This window comes from Rutidosis leptorrhynchoides, chromosome 11 (genome assembly GCF_046630445.1).
Source record: "Rutidosis leptorrhynchoides isolate AG116_Rl617_1_P2 chromosome 11, CSIRO_AGI_Rlap_v1, whole genome shotgun sequence".
NCBI classification, from domain to species: domain Eukaryota; kingdom Viridiplantae; phylum Streptophyta; class Magnoliopsida; order Asterales; family Asteraceae; genus Rutidosis; species Rutidosis leptorrhynchoides.
This window is the reverse complement of record NC_092343.1, coordinates 390,018,298-390,040,375: the sequence shown is the minus strand read 5'-3', so window position 1 is coordinate 390,040,375 and position 22,078 is coordinate 390,018,298. Positions and strand designations below refer to the sequence as shown.

The window sequence follows — 22,078 nt, the reverse complement described above, 5'->3', positions numbered from 1 at the left end:
CTCTCAAAAACCTAAAGGAAAGCAATTCACTGGTGAAGGACCAATCGGAAAAGGCCCCATCATTCTACCTCCCCATATCCCTGTATTTGACCCTGCTGATGTACCTTATTTGTTCCCTGAAGCCTGGAGAATCAAACAAGAGGAGCTATCTGAAGAAAACGAGAAAAGGATAAAGATAGATAGTCTCCTATGTGCTCAAATTGTATCTTTTGGTTAATTCACTTTTCATTCTGCTGTTGTTGTAATTACTGTACATATTGTGTTGTAATGAAAGTGAAATGAGTTTATCTTCCAAAGCATATCAAATTATAAGATATGGATAACTCAGCAAAAGATCCCAAAACAAACTTAAAAAGAGACAAATTTACTGCCTACTTTTATTAGGTCCCTCCGTGCTGACTTTAGTGTTTTTTTCTACATGTCATAGGTTTTGTCATCATCAAATAGGGGGAGATTGTTGAGTCCCCAAAATAATTAAGGATTTAATTATGACAAAACTGTAATTTATTTGCACTAAAATGTTATGTGCAGTCAGCACAAGTTTGTTCATGTATAGACAACAGATATTGCTGTGTCGAGTGTTTAGTTTGCTGCTTAGTCTACCAGCACAAGGTAGACAGTGTTCTTCAATCAGCACAGGATGTGTACTCAGCAAATCAAGAACATGAAGTGGCTCAGCAATGAAGAACCAGTACAGATGGAATGCAGCTCACTACACAAGACAACTATGCTCCATTATAAGCATAGTCGTTTCCCGAGTGGTTTACATCAATGGTACTATTCAACAGAAGTCAAAGACAAAGTTGAACAGAAAAGGACACGCGTCGGCTGCTGACAAGTGACCTTACAAGACCACGTGGGAATGCAGAAGTTTAACGCATGTGCAGACATGGGTTATACTTTGTCATTACCTAGGGAACACAACATTCTATTTGTTTAATCAAATAGTAGTGCCAAATCGAATTGGGGTGTTCCTGTAAATAGCTACCAAAGAGGAAAGAAGAGAGCATGCTCTCTGATATAGTTGTCTCCACAAGTACAGACATCCTATGTACCAGTGGACAATAAAACCATTACACGGTTAATAGGACTACTATAAATTGTTGTATCCACTATTGTAACAACTAGTGGTGTGGGTTTATTTTTATAGAGTCAAAACGTGTAATAGCTATTAGTTTACCTCTTAGCTATAATCTAGGTAATCTGTATCAACCAACTATCATTCTGCCAAGGATAGTTGTGATTCTTTGTGATTCAATCAATAAAGAATAACTGTTGAAAATTACCCGTGACTCTATTTATTTGCATGCTTGAATACTAATCGGTTAAACTGTTAAGTTATTTGGAAAGAAATTGTATTCACCCCCTCTACAATACTCCTGTTGTTATCAAGGGACCAACACATGGAATAATTATTACTCCTCCATCCCATATCACTCTATACCTTAAAAGAGAGTAATTATTAGCTAATAAATCATTAAAAAAACATCTTATTAACCATTAGATCAAAAAATTACTTAACTATACCGCTTAATCCAATAGCTATTAATCATTCATAAAATATATTAGCTAATAAATCATTATTTACAACTTAATCTGTCTTTAATATCCTTCGATTACCCATGTTAATAAAAAAAACACGGAAGAAAAGAAACAAAATAGGGGTTACAGCTATCAAATTCAATCACCACATCCAAACAACAACAAAACCCTAATTCTCTCCCACAAATCGCCAATAGGGTTTTCATCTCCAAAACATAAACGATGCAGTGATCATTAGCCGGTTTATGCATGAATCTCCAGATAATATCTCTCCTTCCATTTAAACGCACCGCGAGATATTCTCCTTCGTAGAATCGTCGTTGGCTGATCCACTTTAACTCATTGTCCAAAAGAGAATTCCCTATATTCACAAGTCAGGTCATTAATTGTATGTGATTATGATTTTATCTAATTTTGTGTAACTTGAGAGCATAGATGCTAAAAATATTCGGTTGGAAATTTCTTAATTGCAGTTGCGTAAAAATGTTGTTTTTAGGTTTGTGCTTATATTGCTCAAAATTCTTACTAACATTCTGATTATAGTGTTGATTCTAATGATAGCGTCTACGGGTTACATTTGGTCAGTTTAGTTGTTATTAACCTTTTATATACTAAAGTGCTCGCCTGATCATGTGGTTTTGCGTTTTGTGGATCGTTGTTTAGTACCTGTTTAGTATTGTTTTTTGTGTTTTCTTCATTTATCGCCCGGATGGATGACGCTATGTTTTATTAGCAATGGCCACAAGTTCGAAACTCGGCGGCTTTATTTATCTGAATTTTAGATTACCTACATGTGTATAACTGGCGTCTACTTAGGTACGTGCCTGTTTTTCCAGCTTGATTGTTTACTGTTTTTAACTAATTGAATGTTAATATGTTATTTTCCATTTTTCCAGCTTGATTGTTTACTGTTTTTAACTAATTGAATGTTAATATGTTATTTTCCGTTTTTTCGTATATCGTAAGTTTTTTGTCTTCAGTGGGTAATATGACCCGATATCCCAAATGTTACTTCGCCATAAAAGCGATCTCTCGATATAAAACTCTCGCACTCTTTATATATGACTCTTTGCCAAAAACAGTTCCCGTGAAAACTTCCTTTTCAGCTCTCAAAAATCATGACTCCCGACCGAGGAAAATATGCTGATATGATCAGCGTTAATGTTAATATATGTATATGTAGATATATTTGTAGCTATATCTTCTATCTATATGTGGATAAGTTTTATAAATATAGTTGTACCCGAATCAAGAGTTGTGTAACTCCATCATTCACACAAGCTTCTCCTGATTGATTACTATCTTCAAGGTTCCTGGTGTATCTACAATGGCTAATTCTTCAATGGCTGCAACCTCCATATTCTGGGTAACGTTTCTTCCTTAGATTTCCTTTAATTATCTAAAATTTTTAAAGATTTTCTAAGATGATGTAAATATTGATATTTGAGAAATGTGTTTCTTTGCAGCTGTTGATGGGTGCATCCAGGCTCATGACAATAGTTTACATCTTTAATGTTAATCAGGTACTGAATTTTGGTAATTTGTGATAGCTTACCATACTAACCCATCTATACTAAAGGGCTCGCCGATTGCTGTCATTTTGCATTATAACCTATACCATCCTATATCTGTTAACTAATATGTTTAGCATTTTTAAACATGTGTATTGGTTTAGTGTGGATGGTTTGGTCCCTCTTTTTTATCGAAATGCCAGGGGTACGAATCCGGCTTCCTGTTTTTTCCCAAGTTTTAATCTTATGCCACCTGTGACCTAATACTGCTTACTTTTTCATCCTTCAAAATATTTGCAAAACTTCACAGGCTCTACTCAATTGTATGCTGAAAAATTCTTCATCTTCATTATTGTTGTGTCATCATCTTTCCTGGGAGTTAATTTAGTTTCGGATTTCCCGTTTCCATCGCATCATCAGGTATCTTGCTTTTTTGGATTATCAAATTTTATTTATGCCTGTTTTGTACATACTACATTGTGTATTGCGATTGATTTCTTTCTTATATATTTGCTTATAATTTGGTAGTTAGGGTTAGGTTTTTGATTTTTTTAGATTTTTTGTTTTTACATCAGGTATATATGTCTTTACATTGCTTTTCATTTGTATAGAGTTGATTTTGTTATGTTTGAGTTCGACTGTTATAAGTGTGTATTATTTCCTATTATAATGCCACCTGAAAGAAGGTCGAGCAAGTTCGTAGCTGCTGCTTCACCATCTGTTAGTCGTTGACTATATTACAAACCCAAAGTCCAAACCCATATCATGTTTACATATTTAATTATTGCCTTTGCCTATAATGTTTATAATAACACCATTTTTATTTACATATATGATAATATTGCTTTTATGTCTATAATGTTTACATATTTGACTATTTGATTTAGTTATTCCCTATTAACTGTTTACTGAATTTGTAGGGATTTTTTGCTTAGTTCCATATGAACGTTTATAATTAGATTGCTGCTATATTCACATGCTATAGATTATACTCATGTTCATAAATTTTTTTAAGCTGCAGAATGGATCAACCAACACAAGTGGCACCAATCGCGGCTCTGCAACCGGGAGATAGGCTCAACAAAATCGAAGCAGTTGTCTATAGGCATGTACAAGTATTGATTCTTCGCTTGCTGCGCGATAGAGCCTTGCCTGATTAGTTTGCTTCGCTTTCTAGCTAGCTAGCTTTCGATATACCTATCTATCTATTACTCTACTTGTTTTTAACAAATTTATTGATTTCTGTTTTATGTTTTTAATAATAAAACCTAATCTACTATATGCTTTGCATCATTCAATCTGTAAGCATAATCAAAGGGTTTTTGTGCATTTGTAATTTAACAGCAGGTCCAATGACAGTATTTGGCATCACATTTGACTTCTAATTTGGATTCCAAGTGTACTTCATTTCTCCATTTGTAAGTTTTCTATTTTATGTAATATGAAATGTTTGTGACATATTTCGTTTGGTTGAATTAATTTGGAATGTAGGGACAAGTAGCAATGGAAAACGGACCAAGATAAAGTGTTTTGTCGCACATTAAACATTTTGAGTGGGTGACGGTAAGAATGAAAATGGAGGTGAAATGGTCCCAATTAGGTAAGCCAACGCATGACTGTTCATGTGACAACCCAAACCAACCACCGACTAAACCTCGTTAAATTTTAGCAAAAAAAAAAAATTTTTTTTTTTTTTTGCTGGAAGACTGTTTGCGCGCCGCGCGCCCCAGCTTGCGCGCCGCGCAAAAGCTGGCTGTTGCCGGTTGCCTTTAATGCGAAAAAGATGAGCGACTTCCCGACACATTTAGCCAAAACGCTTTTAACCGTACATTAATATATGTAAAACTAGCACATAACTAAGGTTTGAGCGAGTTTTACAAAGTGGGGGCCACACGTGCCCAAATTGCCACTAAGTGTAAGAATACAAGTTTAATACAAATTAGAGTTTCGACCACAAAAGTTTAATTGCCAAACGACACAACGAGCATGGTGTTTGGGGTTAAACTACCCAAGTCTCGGTCAAACTTCAAGCTAAAACCAAAAGCGCTTCTTAATCATCGAAGCGGGAAACTCAATCCAAGGTAATGCCCTTACCCTTATCCACACACGAACCTATAAAAAGGTAAACAACGAGAGGGTAAGCAAAGCTTAGTGAGCACAATAATTATACATATACATATATAATCTACCTACTTGCATCACTTACGCAACCTCATACGCGGGATCAACAATTCGACAATCATGCAACAATAATATGCATATACCAATATCCGCAATTCCACAAGTAGCTAATAATACAATAGCATACGATTCATAATTAAGCACTTTCACTACATAATTCACGCAACCTTGGTTAACCGATTCGAACAAGGGAAACGGTACTTACAAGACCGTTGGAGTTCATAACATCCACTAGTGTTACTTACACACCGCGTAATCACTAGTCCCCGGGTGATGTCTTAAACACCGCGACTAACTCACCCTTACAACAATGTGGCGTCTTAAACACCGCGACGAATCCACACTTCATTCAATACAATGAGTGGTGTCTTGAACACCGCGACACTTCCACTCCCATGACATTGTGGCGTCTTAAACACCGCGACAATACCACAAGTCAATTACACAATGAGTAGTGCCTTAAACACCGCGACAATACTACTCGTTACCTAGAATGTGGTGTCTTGAACACCGCGACAATGCCACATTCACGCAACACAAATAAATACATTATATACACATACGCATAATTATTCCACTCACCTTAAACCTTCGGTGATTATTAAACCAAGCTTGAATTCCAAGGTAACGTACCTATTTCACAAGCATATAGTTAATCAATCAACTTGGCCTAATCTCATAACACACACCATCCTAGGTCATCTTGACCCATTTTGACACTTAACCCTAATTTGGGTCATTCTTACCAAACACCCTAACTCTTGGCACTCAAGGCCTTCATACACTTTAAATCACTAGGTTTTAACACAAAACACTAACGTTAACCAATCTTGGTCCATTTTGACCCGTTTGACTCAATAAAAGTCAATACACCCATTTTGGGTCATTTATACCCAAATCACACCCATTTTCACTTCCTTAAGGTGTTCTAGCAAATTATTAGCCAATTAGGGTTTCATAACAACAATTAATACATTTAAAACCTTAGCTTACACATAATTGAGTCTACATGACCCAATTTACCCAAGAACCCCCAAATTTACCAACAAATGGGTTTTATGAGTAACATTAACTCAAACCCTAACCCATACACGAAATCAAAACAAGAATTGAAAGTTAAGGCATACCACAACTATCAAGATGTAGCAATTGACGAGATGAACAACTTTAGAACTTGGACTTTAGCAAGAAACCCTCTTCTTCCTCTTCAAAGTGAGCTTTCCCTCTCTAAAACTCACTCTCTCACTAAAAATCAATTTGGATAAGTGTTGGTGGTTGTGGGAGTGATTAATGAACTCCCAAAACTGATCCAAAGGCATTAAATTCGGCTCTAAAGTGCATTTACCAAAATACCCTCGTTTCCATTTAATTAAAAGCAAAAAATGAGCTGGCAGACAGGATCTGCGCGGCGCGCCCCTATCTGCGCGGCGCGCATATGGTCTGTTTCAGCTACTTCTTCCATTTTACAACATAACGAAAACTCTACACCCCGGTTTACTATTTACGCATTATATACAATAAAAATACACGGGTCTTACAACTCTCCCCCACTTATTCGGATTGCGTCCTCGCAATCCAAGCCGCATGACAAGCGGGAAGATACACCAACACAAACTCTTCGGGCTCCCATGTAAACTCGGAACCTTTATTCCGTCGCCATTGAACTTTGTAGGTCCTAACCTCCTTATGTCTCAATCGTTTGACCTTCTCATCAAGTATGGCAATCGGCTCTTCAATATACTCCAACTTATTGTTTAGTTCGATCTCATCTAAAGGCATCCATGAGGAATCGTCCGCAAGACACTTACGGAGGTGAGAAACATGAAACGTATTATGGATCCCCGCAAGCTCTTCGGGCAATTCCAATCGATATGCAACTTCACCAACACGAGCCAAAACTTTAAACGGCCCAATATACCGAGGACCTAACTTTCCCCGTTTTCGAAATCGAATAATACCCTTCCATGGCGAAACCTTAAGCATGACCATGTCGCCCTCTTGGAATTCGATCGTCCGTCTACGTTTATCGGCATACGACTTTTGCCTATCTTGAGCCTTTTTCAAATGCTCCCGGATAATATCAATCTTGTTATTCGTCTCTAGAACCAAATCGGTACTCCCGATTTCCCTTTGTCCCACTTCTCCCCAACAAATGGGAGTTCGACACCTTCGACCATAAAGCATCTCGTACGGTGGCATCCCGATACTAGTATGAAAACTATTATTGTACGAAAATTCCACCAAAGGTAGATGCTCATCCCAACTACCACCGAAATCGATAATGCACGCCGTAACATATCTTCCAAAGTTTGGTTCGTACGTTCGGTTTGACCGTCCGTTTGAGGATGATACGCCGTGCTCAACTTTAATTGTGTACCCATATCTTCGTGAAACTTTTCCCAAAATCGAGATGTAAAACGGGTATCTCGATCCGAAATAATAGATATAGGAACGCCATGTCGCGAGACCACTTCCTTGATAAACAACTTAGCCAAGGCCTCCGACGATATTGCTTCTTTAATAGGAAGAAACAAAGCGCTTTTCGTCAACCGGTCCACGATCACCCAAATCGAATCATATTGAGTTCTCGCCGTCTTAGGTAATTTAGTGATGAAATCCATGGTAATGTGCTCCCATTTTCATTTCGGGATCTCTAACGGTTGCAACTTACCATACGGCTTTTGATGCTCGGCTTTAACTTGCAAACAAGTAACGCATCGTTCAACGTATTTTACAACATCGCGTTTCATGCCCGGCCACCAATAATCTTTTTTCAAGTCATGATACATTTTCGTCGCGCCCGGATGAATGGAATATTTCGACTTATGTGCTTCATCGAGTAACACCCGTCGGTAATCACCCGCCTTAGGCACCCACACCCTTCCTTGAAACGACAATAAACCCCGCGGGCCCATTGTAATGAACTCCGATTGGCCCACAATTCGTTCCGCGTGCTTATCGTGAACATAAGCCTCTATTTGGTCTTCACCCATCTTTTCAAGAAAGTCATTAGTGATAATCAAACGTAACGATGCTACACGTATCGCCGGATGTTGAGTCTTCCGACTTAACGCATCCGCGACCACATTCGCCTTACCCGGATGGTAAAGTATCTCACAATCAAAATCCTTCACCACATCCATCCATCTACGTTGACGATAATTCAAATCTCTTTGAGTAAAAAGATGTTTCAAATTCTTATGATCCGAATATATCGTACACTTGACACCATACAAGTAATGGCGCCAAATTTTCAACGCATGCACAACCGCCGCCATTTCAAGATCATGAGTCGGGTACCTCGTTTCGTGTTCCTTTAATTGCCGAGAGGCATAAGCAATGACTTTACCCCTTTGCATAAGAACGCACCCGAGCCCATTTAAGGAAGCATCACAATAAACCACCATGTCTTCGACGCCTTCCGGTAACACTAACACCGGAGCTTGACACAACTTCTCTTTCAATAATTGAAAAGCAATTTCTTGCTCGTTTTCCCAATTGAACTTAGCACTCTTCCTCGTCAACTTTGTTAATGGAGAAGCAATCTTAGAAAAGTCTTGGATAAACCGACGATAATAACCGGCCAATCCGAGAAAACTTCGGATCTCCGTGGGCGTAGTCGGTCGTCCCCAACTCTTCACCGTCTCAATCTTCCCCGGATCCACTTGGATACCGCTTTCGTTCACAATGTGACCAAGGAATTGAACCTCCCTTAGCCAAAATTCACATTTAGAGAACTTTGCATACAACTTCTCTTTTCTTAGCGTCTTCAAAACTTCACGCAAGTGACGTTCATGTTCGTGCATACTTTTCGAGTAGACTAGTATGTCGTCAATGAACACAATAACCGACTTGTCCAACATAGGTTGGCACACCCGGTTCATAAGATCCATGAATGCCGCCGGTGCATTCGTAAGACCGAAGGGCATAACTACAAATTCATAATGCTCGTAACGCGTTCGGAAAGCCGTTTTCTCAATATCTTCCTCACGGACCCGCATTTGGTGATAGCCGGACCGTAGGTCGATCTTAGAGAAATACGTTGCGCCTTGAAGTTGATCAAACAAATCGTCGATCCTAGGTAGTGGATAACGATTCTTGATCGTCACTTTATTCAACTCACGGTAATCAATGCACATACGCATACTACCGTCTTTCTTCTTCACAAATAAGACCGGAGCGCCCCATGGCGAAGCACTCGGTCGGATAAAACCCTTCTCGAGCAATTCTTGAATTTGATTCAATAACTCTTGCATCTCCGTTGGTGCTAAACGATAAGGAGTTTTAGCAATGGGGGTAGCCCCCGGAACCAACTCGATGCGAAATTCTACTTGTCTTTCCGCCGGAACACCCGGTAACTCATCCGGAAAGACATCTTCAAACTCATTAACTACCGGAATTTCACGAATAGGTGGTGGCTCATTACGAGTGTCGACAACATGAGCAAGGAAAGCCATACCACCGGTAATAACGTGACGTCGTGCCCGAGCAAAAGTGCATATCGGCACCGATCTCCTTCGTTTATCACCATGAATAATCATCTCTCCCCCACTTGGGGTCTTTACACGAATAAACTTGTCGTGGCATGCAATATCGGCTCTATAACGATCGAGCCAATCCATACCAACGACTACATCAAAATCACCCAAAGTCATCGGAATAAGATCAATTTCGAAACTTTCGGCGCCAAACACAACATTGCAATTTTTACACACATCAACCACTAGTGCCGTCTTGCCATCCGCTATTTCAACTTCTACCGGACGACTCAACTTTACTAGCGGTTTACTTAACTTAGGCACAAATCTTGGAGATACGAAAGACAAATTAGCACCACTATCAAAAAGTATCCGAGCCGGATTAGAGTTAACCATGAAAGTACCTGAAACGACTTCATTGGATTGTTTAGCTTCTTCATTAGACATCAAGTAGTTACGACCCCTAGCCGTACCCGCCGCCTTCTCGATTCGTTTAGTATTATCATTACGCAACTCGGGACACTCGGGTTTCTTGTGTCCTTCTTTCCCACAATTGTAGCAAGTGAATTTGGTAGTAGAAGATGGTTTAGTGCAATCACGGGCCATGTGCCCCCTTCGCCCACAATTATGACAAGAATAGGGAAAATCCCCCGAAGCACCCTTCTTCACACTCCCCACACTCTCGGTTGCGCCTTTCTTTGACTTCTTGCTTGAAAAATTTGAATGACTCGAACCTTCAAACTTCCTCTTCCTCAACACAAGCGCTTCAAACCCTTTTGCCATATTAAACAATTCATCGAAGCTCTTCACCACATTCACACTAATCTTTTCTTGATAACTATCATTCAAGGTTCGATAGAAATCTTCTTTCAACATTTTATCATTCCCGACATACTCCGGGCAAAATTGCGTCTTGGACAAGAACACGGATTTGAGAGTGTTCAAGTCCATCGACCCTTGCCTCAAGGTACGTAGCTCGTCCTTAACCCTTGTAAGATCGGCCGAAGTTCGGTACTCATCGAAGAACTCCTCTTTAAATTCGTCCCAAGTGAAGTCCATACATTGTTCTTCACCATAGAGTTGGATCTTTGCATCCCACCATAACTTCGCATCACCCCGTAACATGCTACAACCATACCTAGTCTTTTTATCGGGAGGGCACTCACAAGTACGGAAAGCCCCCTCCATATCGGAGATGAATCGGGCACTCTTGAGTGGGTCCCTATCGCCCTCAAAAGTAGGAGGTTGAGCATCCTTAAAGTTCTTGAAGAAAAAGTCACGCCTTCCCACATTTTCTTCTTGAAGAGCAATCTTAATTTGCTCCTTAACCATAGTGACGACATGTTCGTCAATCGTCTCTAAAAACATCTTCTTAACATCTTCGCGAAACTCCGCCTTTTGGCGTTGAAAGATGGCCTCAACCTTGACCGTGAACTCGGGGTCCTCGCTCGTGCCCCCATTATCGGTGTCGTGTCCGTTTCTCATCTTCATTCTATAAAACGGAAAAGATTAAACAACGAAACTAAAGACATGACACATATATACATATACACCATACCACTCCATCTCGCTCGACAATCGTCGTACATCGCTTGTTTGACACGATTTGCACCCGTAGTAAGGGTAGCTAATCATTACTACGCGAGCACGTCGCGTTAACTCGCTAGTACAACGTTCATTTCGCTCGATGATTGCTATACAACACAAACAATAACGCATGATTAGTTCATATAAACCTATGCGCTAACCAAGACCCGGTCCGACCCAAAGTCCTACAAGTCCGCACAATGCACACACAAAAGTCTAAGTCTAGGCGCCTATCTCAAGTCACCTAAATCCCTTAGACCATGCTCTGATACCACTTGTGACAACCCAAACCAACCACCGACTAAACCTCGTTAAATTTTAGCAAAAAAAAAAAATTTTTTTTTTTTTTTGCTGGAAGACTGTTTGCGCGCCGCGCAAAAGCTGGCTGTTGCCGGTTGCCTTTAATGTGAAAAAGATGAGCGACTTCCCGACACATTTAGCCAAAACGCTTTTAACCGTACATTAATATATGTAAAACTAGCACATAACTAAGGTTTGAGCGAGTTTTACAAAGTGGGGACCACACGTGCCCAAATTGCCACTAAGTGTAAGAATACAAGTTTAATACAAATTAGAGTTTCGACCACAAAAGTTTAATTGCCAAACGACACAACGAGCATGGTGTTTGGGGTTAAACTACCCAAGTCTCGGTCAAACTCCAAGCCAAAACCAAAAGCGCTTCTTAATCATCGAAGCGGGAAACTCAATCCAAGGTAATGCCCTTACCCTTATCCACACACGAACCTATAAAAAGGTAAACAACGAGAGGGTAAGCAAAGCTTAGTGAGCACAATAATTATACATATACATATATAATCTACCTACTTGCATCACTTACGCAACCTCATACGCGGGATCAACAATTCGACAATCATGCAATAATAATATGCATATACCAATATCCGCAATTCCACAAGTAGCTAATAATACAATAGCATACGATTCATAATTAAGCACTTTCACTACATAATTCACACAACCTTGGTTAACCGATTCGAACAAGGGAAACGGTACTTACAAGACCGTTGGAGTTCATAACATCCACTAGTGTTACTTACACACCGCGTAATCACTAGTCCCCGGGTGATGTCTTAAACACCGCGACTAACTCACCCTTACAACAATGTGGCGTCTTAAACACCGCGACGAATCCACACTTCATTCAATACAATGAGTGGTGTCTTGAACACCGCGACACTTCCACTCCCATGACATTGTGGCGTCTTAAACACCGCGACAATACCACAAGTCAATTACACAATGAGTAGTGCCTTAAACACCGCGACAATACTACTCGTTACCTAGAATGTGGTGTCTTGAACACCGCGACAATGCCACATTCACGCAACACAAATAAATACATTATATACACATACGCATAATTATTCCACTCACCTTAAACCTTCGGTGATTATTAAACCAAGCTTGAATTCCAAGGTAACGTACCTATTTCACAAGCATATAGTTAATCAATCAACTTGGCCTAATCTCATAACACACACCATCCTAGGTCATCTTGACCCATTTTGACACTTAACCCTAATTTGGGTCATTCTTACCAAACACCCTAACTCTTGGCACTCAAGGCCTTCATACACTTTAAATCACTAGGTTTTAACACAAAACACTAACGTTAACCAATCTTGGTCCATTTTGACCCGTTTGACTCAATAAAAGTCAATACACCCATTTTGGGTCATTTATACCCAAATCACACCCATTTTCACTTCCTTAAGGTGTTCTAGCAAATTATTAGCCAATTAGGGTTTCATAACAACAATTAATACATTTAAAACCTTAGCTTACACATAATTGAGTCTACATGACCCAATTTACCCAAGAACCCCCAAATTTACCAACAAATGGGTTTTATGAGTAACACTAACTCAAACCCTAACCCATACACGAAATCAAAACAAGAATTGAAAGTTAAGGCATACCACAACTATCAAGATGTAGCAATTGACGAGATGAACAACTTTAGAACTTGGACTTTAGCAAGAAACCCTCTTCTTCCTCTTCAAAGTGAGCTTTCCCTCTCTAAAACTCACTCTCTCACTAAAAATCAATTTGGATAAGTGTTGGTGGTTGTGGGAGTGATTAATGAACTCCCAAAACTGATCCAAAGGCATTAAATTCGGCTCTAAAGTGCATTTACCAAAATACCCTCGTTTCCATTTAATTAAAAGCAAAAAATGAGCTGGCAGACAGGATCTGCGCGGCGCGCCCCTATCTGCGCGGCGCGCCCCTATCTGCGCGGCGCGCATATGGTCTGTTTCAGCTACTTCTTCCATTTTACAACATAACGAAAACTCTACACCCCGGTTTACTATTTACGCATTATATACAATAAAAATACACGGGTCTTACCGTTCATGTTAATTAGAATGAGGTGGATGAGTAATTTTTAACACGGGCGGATTTTTTAAGTTTTGGATCACAATGGGTATTTACGGGTCAAAGGGGATCAAAACAGTAGGTTTGTTATGACATAATTTCAGGCTTGGATACATTACTACTTTATATACCTGGAAAACCAGTAGTACTTTATTATTGACGGGTTCTCGCATATAAACTATTATGACTGGCTAGGACACAAAGCAAAGATAAAGTTGTTTTACTTTTAATCTCAATATAGTCTTTTTGTATGAAAATAGTGTTTAGTAATTTGTAGTAGTACTAAACTATTTAAGCAAAATCATGATCTTTATATTGTGTTTATTATTTTGAATTTGTGAGGATGTAACAAACAACATGTTGGACTATTGGTTTACCTTATATTATTTTGAATTTAGCCATGTTTCATGTTTCACACCCACAACTTGGAAAAGTAAAAAATTAAACACAACATATGTAAAGCACGCTACTATGATGAGTTAGAATAATAAAGATTTAAGTTTTATATTTTACTACTACTATGATGAGTTAGAATAATAAAGATTTAAGTTTTATACTTTACGAGTAGTATGTATCGTCTATTTGTCTTAGTTATCGGTCTTTTGTGATTTTAATAAATGAGCAAATTCATACTTCATGCAATATTATCTTTTGAATGTGTCACTTCATTGTAATAAGTTTTCTTACAAAACCTTGAATGTGTCACTCTATTATAAAAGAATTTCTGACAAAACATGCGAATTTACGAGTTTTTTTTATTATTTAAATTTTTACACATTCGAAGCTTTACGATATGATATTGTTTATTTTTGTTATTATGGTTGAAAATTGTGTTAAAATATCATCATTCCATAAAACCCGTTAAATCGCGGGTCTTTAACTAGTTTATAGTTTATTATTTCATTTTTATTTATCTCTAATTGATCAATTTTTTTCATAACTAGATAACTATTCACAACTTTTTTTAAAATGTTAACATTTTCCTTTTTTTTTTCTCTCTTTATCACTTCTATTTACTATTTTTTTAATAAACGTTAACCTTTGTGTTCTTTATCACTTAGAGAAAGTTGGCGGGATATCGTATATGAACGCATATGACAATTGTGTCTCATATTCATAGTCTACTATTTCATTTTTAGTTGTTCGAATTTGATCATTTTTTTTTTCCATAAATAGATAATAATAATAATAATAATAATAATAATAATAATAATAATAATAATAATAATAACATAACGTTCTTTTATACTCTTAACTATTGCATATATCATTTTTTTAAAAGTATGGGTAAAAGTGGAAAATTTTAAAAAATATAATACGAGATATTTTAAGCTGTGTGTTTTTTTACAACAATATTAATGTAGCAGCGAAGCGCGTGACCATCTTTGTTGTTTACATTAAACAAAGTGATTTATGTTTTTGAGTTTGTTGTTATCGAGCCATTGCTATATTGGGCCGGTCTAACAAACCTGATTCTATATTTGCATACGGTGCAGAAACTTGGATAGTTGGATAGGACTAAAAACTAATACGAAGTAATTGGAAACACGCCAATGGGGCTTTGCCTCATTGGTCACCATGTTAACATGGTGTTCGAGGAGACCAGGGTTCGAGTCTCGGGGGGGGGGGATTTTCGTGAATTAACTTCTAACCACTAACATTGCCTTTCAAAAAAAAAAAAAAAAAAAAAAAAAAAAAAAAAAAAAAAAAAAAAAATTGGAAACACAAACCGGACTTAAATGGGCCATTTGGTGCAGAACTGATCAACTAAAATGGCCCAACAGCAGTCCAAATAACTTGGCTTAGGATAGCTCCTTCGCAAACTAAGATATGATAGATTTTTCATGTATGTCACGCTAGGGATGACAATGGCCACCCGATCCGGTGGATATTCACCCGATCCACCCGCTTCGTGATGGATATGGATGAACCTAAATGGATATGGATACGGATATGGATGAACCTAAATGGATATGGATATGGACATGGATGAAAAGTTTCATCCATGGATATATCCATTACCACCCGAAATACATATACAAATACATAAATATAGATATATGCTTACATATTTACTATTACAAGTTTATTTACCGTTAGACTTACATTTTGCTTTAAACCCTTTAATAAAATAACTACAATATATTACAAAAAAATACGTAAATCTAACAAAAAGACTTACGATTTCATATTTATTTTTTCATAATCTATGTTTTATAGTAAATTTAACAAATTTTGTTACATCTTCAACAAATATTACATATTCTTATGGATAGATTTTTATTATGTCATTATATATTTATTTTTGCTATACTACGTTTTTGTTTTAATCGCATATTAGAAAATATTATAACATTTTTTAAATATCCATTGGATATCCATTAACCCGCTTAATTCACTGGATATGGATATGGATGGATGACCTGAAACTAAATGGATATGTATATGGATATGGATGAGCAAAAACTAAATGGATATGGATATGGATACGGATACGGCATCACCCGATCCATATCCGATCCATTGCCATCCCTAATCACGCATAATAGTTGCAAGCAATGAGCAACACAAGCCCAAACATTGTTGCGGTAAATAGTTTTGCTATATATTTTAAATAATTTATAAAAAAAATGTATATCGACAATTAGGACAAACCCTTTAATGCCGTTTAAAAAAAACGATAAACCCTTTAATAAAGTAGAAAAATCAATATAATAATAATAATAATAATAATAATAATAATAATAATAATAATAATAATAATAATAATAATAATAATAATAATAATAATAAAATGGTTCTCACATGCATTATCTATCAGAGGTGATCCTCACGCATCACTTTTTGATCGATCTACACTTTTTTCTCATAAATTTACAGTTATATCTTTAAATTAATCTAGAAAGTTGAACTTATATTATTATTTTAAGTATAATTAAAGGTATAATAGTAACTTATGTGTAGATGAATCAAAAAAGTGATGCACGAGGATCACCTCCCATTACCTATTAGATGTAAATTAAAATAAATTAGATTTGATGTTTGTGGAGCATTCATCAATGCTTCTATTTCATGCATTTTTGCTTGTAATCGTCTACTATTGAAGACCTAATCAATAATAGTACTCGCTATAATATAATATAGGAATAGGAATATATAGTTACAAGAGAAAAGACAATGCCACTGAAGATAATAAATGAATAATATCACGTTTTTTCTTTTCTTGTATTGAAGGCTTGAACACTGAGTCTTTAGTTGGACATGTTTCTTATTTGCAATCTCGGGATCCAACTTTTGAAAAATGAGTCGACCACATCGATAAGGAAGTAACAGCCTAAAGTTATAGCAGAAGTTTACCGATTTGTTCTTTTTGAGTAACCTTGTAATAATTCGACTTCATCTGAAAAATAAAAATATGTCATGATACGTGTAACTCGATTAGTGCTTGATAAAGTTTCTAGCTTCTTAGGCCAAATGCTATAGTCGTCCCATTGATTTTAAGTCCATTCGATAGATATAAAATGAGCCCCAACGGTTGGGGATTCACAATTAGATTTTTGTGATTAATGTTTTTTAATGGGTTATCTAGTAGTTGTGGGCTAAACATTATAAACTAATTTTTTTTAAGCTCTTGATTTTTATTACAATCTAAAATCTTTGTCCCAATGTTAATCCGCCACAGTACACGAATAAAAGAATTATTGCATAGACCTTTTGAAAGTTTGTGCCATTTAAAATATTTAGATATTGTTCCACTGCACATTTTTGGACATGCTTCGCTCTACTATAGTTTGTTCTTCTAGAGAAAACTTGTAGTAATTAAAGTTTATGTAAAACAAATTATAAAATTTTGAGATACCATACACATATATATGAATTTCAAGTATATTACGGAGTATAATTCTAGACATGAGTTAAACCTTCACTATGATAAATTAAAAGAACGTATATCTTGATTGTAAGCTTCTTTTGTAAAATTGCATTTGTACCTACCATATACAACACTTAAGACCTTTCAAATTGATGATATGTTGGTCAAGGGCGGATCTATCTTAGATCCAGTGGTAGCAAGGACTACCACTGTAATACGCGATGCAGTGAAAAATTTTCGGGATTTTGACTAGTGATACTACTGGATAGTGTAATTTTTTGTGTGTGACACCACTGGATAGTGTATTTTTTTGGACTTTTAACTAGTGACACCATTGACTACAAAACCTAGATCCGCCACTGATGTTGGTCAAAAGATTAATTTTATTATTTATATTTTTTATAAATGGGTAAAAAGGTGTGAGGTTTTCTTTGTTGAGTAATTTTACTAAGATATACATGATCTAATCTAGTATCTCTATAACCATTTATGAACACCACCTCAACCCACGAAGTGCAGTTAGCTAGCGAGCTTTGAACATGAGGTCTATTGTACGGGTAATAAGAAATTGATCATTAGGCAATCCTATTGATAATATATGTGTGATTATAGGTGTTAATAAACCATGTTAAAATAGCTTAATAGTTGATATTGTTATCTCTTGTGAGGTTTCAGTTGGATTCAAACTTCACTAAAAGTATATCTTGTGATGGCAAGGGTTATTGTCAAAAATAGTGACTGGGTAATTAATCCGGTTAGACCGCGTATATATCAGGAAAAATACTCATCCTTTCTAAGTAGCCTGAAGAGAGAAACTTATCAATGTGAACACTAATACTAATGCTAATGTCGTATATTTTTGTAGTTTACATAAGTTTTGAAGGTTATATACTTGCATACCTTGTAGTAGTCGTAGGGAACAACATAAGTTGCACTAATGCTCTCCATCTCATATTTTAGAATCATCAACTCGAGTTGAACCAACAAGTCAAGTCCCCAAGAAATTACATACACGGCAATCGCTTTCCATGTTACCACCATCCTCTTCCATGCCATCATCATAATCGTTATCCATGGCGTCACAAACATCCTAATCAACCCCTTCATGATCTTATATATCATGATCATCTTCTTCACTTTTCCAAAAATCATAACTATCAACGGTAAAATATTGTATCAATGAATTTTTTACTTAAAAGAAAAACATGAACAATATATAGTTTCTTGAACTTCCGTTTTCTTTTTATTTTCAAATAGGCTTTAATTAATAAATTAATAATAATGTAACACGTATTATTCGTGTCCTTGTTACAAGATGATATTTAGGTCACATGAAAGGAATGCACCAACAAGAACATGGTAAGTTGGTTTATATCATCATAATAATGAAAGGTTAAACGTGTTATAATGTAAGCGTTTTAGTAATATAACTTTATTTTGGATCCGCATATGACTAATAACAAGAGTTGAGGGTTCGCGCGTTGCTGCTCTAAGGTTTATGCGATTTTAACGCAAGCTATCGATTTAGACGGCACATTTTACTTCATGTTTTTTGGGGCGTACAAACTACAACCAAAAACAATTATAGCCTCCACAAACGACAATCATTTGTTGACATCCATATCAAAAAATAATATACAAACTACAACCAAAAACAATTACAGCCATATCATACGCACATTTACCCAAATTATATCATGAACATGCTTTATAATTCAACACCAAATGATTGTGTGAGTGCAATTTACTAAGATATTCAGCGTAATATGATGTTCCTTATAAACTTTTTAAAATAACAAAGTTGATACGTCGCAATGGCATTCATTAAGTATACATAAGTATGATTATTCTTCCAAAACTTTGGGCAAAATCCAACACTTTTAATCCGTTTCCCCTTTAGACTGAAACAGCACTTGCAATAGCACTTACCAGCAGTAGCTAGAAAACAGACAATTAGTAAGTGTGTAAAAAATATAAAACTATACAGTAAACTTCTTTCTTTAGTTATACACATTATAGTCAACGATGTCAACAATCTTTCTCTGACTGCATTCACTATCTATTAATGTAGTACTTGTTAAAACTTAAAAGCATAAACTAAAAACGTGGGTGATGACTGTTCTCAGGTCTTGCCTTTCTCATAAAAGAGAGAGTAGCCTTGTGTGTTAATTGTTTAGCCATTGAAAAAGGTCAGGATACAGAGCTGATACTCTTAGCATTGAAACCTAAGAAGAACAATCAAAATGTACACAAATTAATAACTACATCTATAGAAAAAACACAAAAACACACTTAATTTACTGTTAAATATGAACACTTATATCACTATTGATAGAATAACTGAAATGAGTGAAAAAACCATCACACAAATTATACTATAATAGCAACAAAAAGAAAAGGCAAACTATAAGATGAAACACATGGAGGTTTAAAATGGGTGGCTACCTGTTGTGTAGTTACTTTGTCACCAACTGAGTTTTAGCCACAACCAATTCACCAACAGCTATAACATATAGTAGAACACAAAGAAATTATAAAAAAACACTAAGTATTAAAAGTTAAGTGTACAACCAAACTGAAATTGAAAAACAAAAATGTGAGCTTACATTTGGGAGGGTTATTGGGCTCCTTTGAGACTTTTGACTGCTGTACATGAGATAAGTGATCAAAATTCAAAACATCAGCAAAACACATCTATTAAAAGACACTATATGTAGTATGCACACATCATATAATGGGTGGGGTGAACTCACCATTGCTGCTGCAACTGATTCGGGTGCCACTGAAGTGCAACTTAGAAATACGAATTGATTTTTCCTCGTATGGATCAGCTATGCAAGGGTTTAATACGCGAAAACAGAGCAAACGGAACAACACGAATCAAGTAAACCAAAACATGCCATTGAGTATTTTTCCCTCCGACTTCGTTTAGCCAGTCGTGGTTCAATTATCATATAGTCCAAGCTTATATTCCCTCTGTAGTACAAATTAAATGGAACTAGTAAACATTAAACGGATATTTGACATAATAATGGTAAACTATCAGATGCATATTAAGCTAATTCAAATTTATAAGTAACAGTAGGGTATTATACTAACTGCAATTGTAATTTTGTTACTTTTATTAGTTGACAGTGATTGAGAGCTTTGGGAACTTTTTAATACGGGTAGCAAGTTTATAAGACATAAATGACATAGGCTCAGATATGTGGGTAAAATCAACTAAGAGAATAGGAATCGCAAGGGCTGCAAATTGTAAATTGAGACGCCAAAGATACGAAACCTATTTAACTCATTCCTTGACCAAACTCCTACAAAATAAACATCACAACCTCTTTCATTAACCTTCTTTCTATGAACATCATTCAGTTTTGTTCGGAATTGTGAGCATCATCAAACACAATCGTTAATACGAACGTGTGTTGTGACTTAAGAGAACCACTCAAAAATAGCAATGCTAATTGATAGTGCTCTAAATGAACATATATTTAGTATCAATATCCTTCCAATATGTAAAGCTTTTAGTTGTAATTGTTCTATTTTTATGTAATATTCGTTTAAATAAATAAGTGCGAAGACAAAAGAAGAAAACGACGATTTGAAGATGCAAATGATCAAAAAGGTAAAACGTACAAGTTACAATCCAAGTGGTTCAATTTATTGATGAGAAACATAAAAAATTACAAGAGTACAAGTCGCGAAACGCAAAGTACAAGATATCTAAGCGTACGAAAAGGCGTTCGAAAATCCGGAACCGAGACACAAACCGGGCGTAAATGTACGAGACAACGGAGCGAAAATTACAAGTCAACTATGCACAAGAATATAATATAATATATATATATATAATATATATATATATAATTAATATAAATTATATATATATATATATATATATATATATATATATATATATATATATATATATATTTATAATAATATGTCGACAAGCAAGAAAACAAAAAATATGTGAGCTGGATCTGAAGGCCATGCGATCGCATGGGAAATAGGCATAAAATCCATGCGAGTGCATGAGCCCATGCGAGTGCATGGGAAATACACTGAAAACTCATGCACTCGCATGAGTTACTGTAGCAGGCCAAGTTCTATAAAAAGTCAATTTTTCGGACGAGTTATGGACAAGATAATTCAATCTCTTACTCTCTTCAATATATATATATATATATATATATATATATATATATATATATATATATATATATATATATATATATATATATATATATATATATATATATATATATATATATTTATATTTATAATTTTAATTTTAATTTTAAGTTAATAATAATAAGGTTATTTTAAGAATGTTTTACGGGTTTTAAGTCAAAATTCTGTCCGTGCAATGCTACGCGATTAATCACCACTGTAAGCTATGTTCTTCCTTTTTAAATTAATGTCTCGTAACTAAGTTATTATTATGCTTATTTGAGCCAAAGTAATCGTGATGTTAGACTAAATATTAAGACGGGGTTATTAGATTTTGTACC

The 22,078-nt window shown here is 36.0% G+C and overlaps 2 long non-coding RNA genes across 3 annotated transcripts; one reads left to right on the top strand and one right to left on the bottom strand.

The window, feature by feature from the left end:
* Positions 1-1,696: 1,696 nt before the first annotated feature.
* LOC139877467 (uncharacterized) lies at positions 1,697-4,667 on the top strand. 2 transcript variants are annotated; one of them, XR_011768609.1, is made up of 4 exons: positions 1,697-2,908; positions 3,009-3,473; positions 4,075-4,471; positions 4,545-4,666. It is a non-coding gene; the product is annotated as an uncharacterized lncRNA (long non-coding RNA). The 2 variants fall into 2 exon arrangements; XR_011768608.1 differs by having other exon boundaries at positions 4,075-4,667.
* A 14,851-nt stretch (positions 4,668-19,518) lies between these two features.
* On the bottom strand, positions 19,519-21,023 carry LOC139877840 (uncharacterized). The gene is made up of 4 exons (XR_011768804.1): positions 20,321-21,023; positions 20,174-20,213; positions 20,013-20,070; positions 19,519-19,792 (listed from the first exon to the last, which is right to left on the bottom strand). It is a non-coding gene; the product is annotated as an uncharacterized lncRNA (long non-coding RNA).
* Between the last annotated feature and the right edge of the window lie 1,055 nt (positions 21,024-22,078).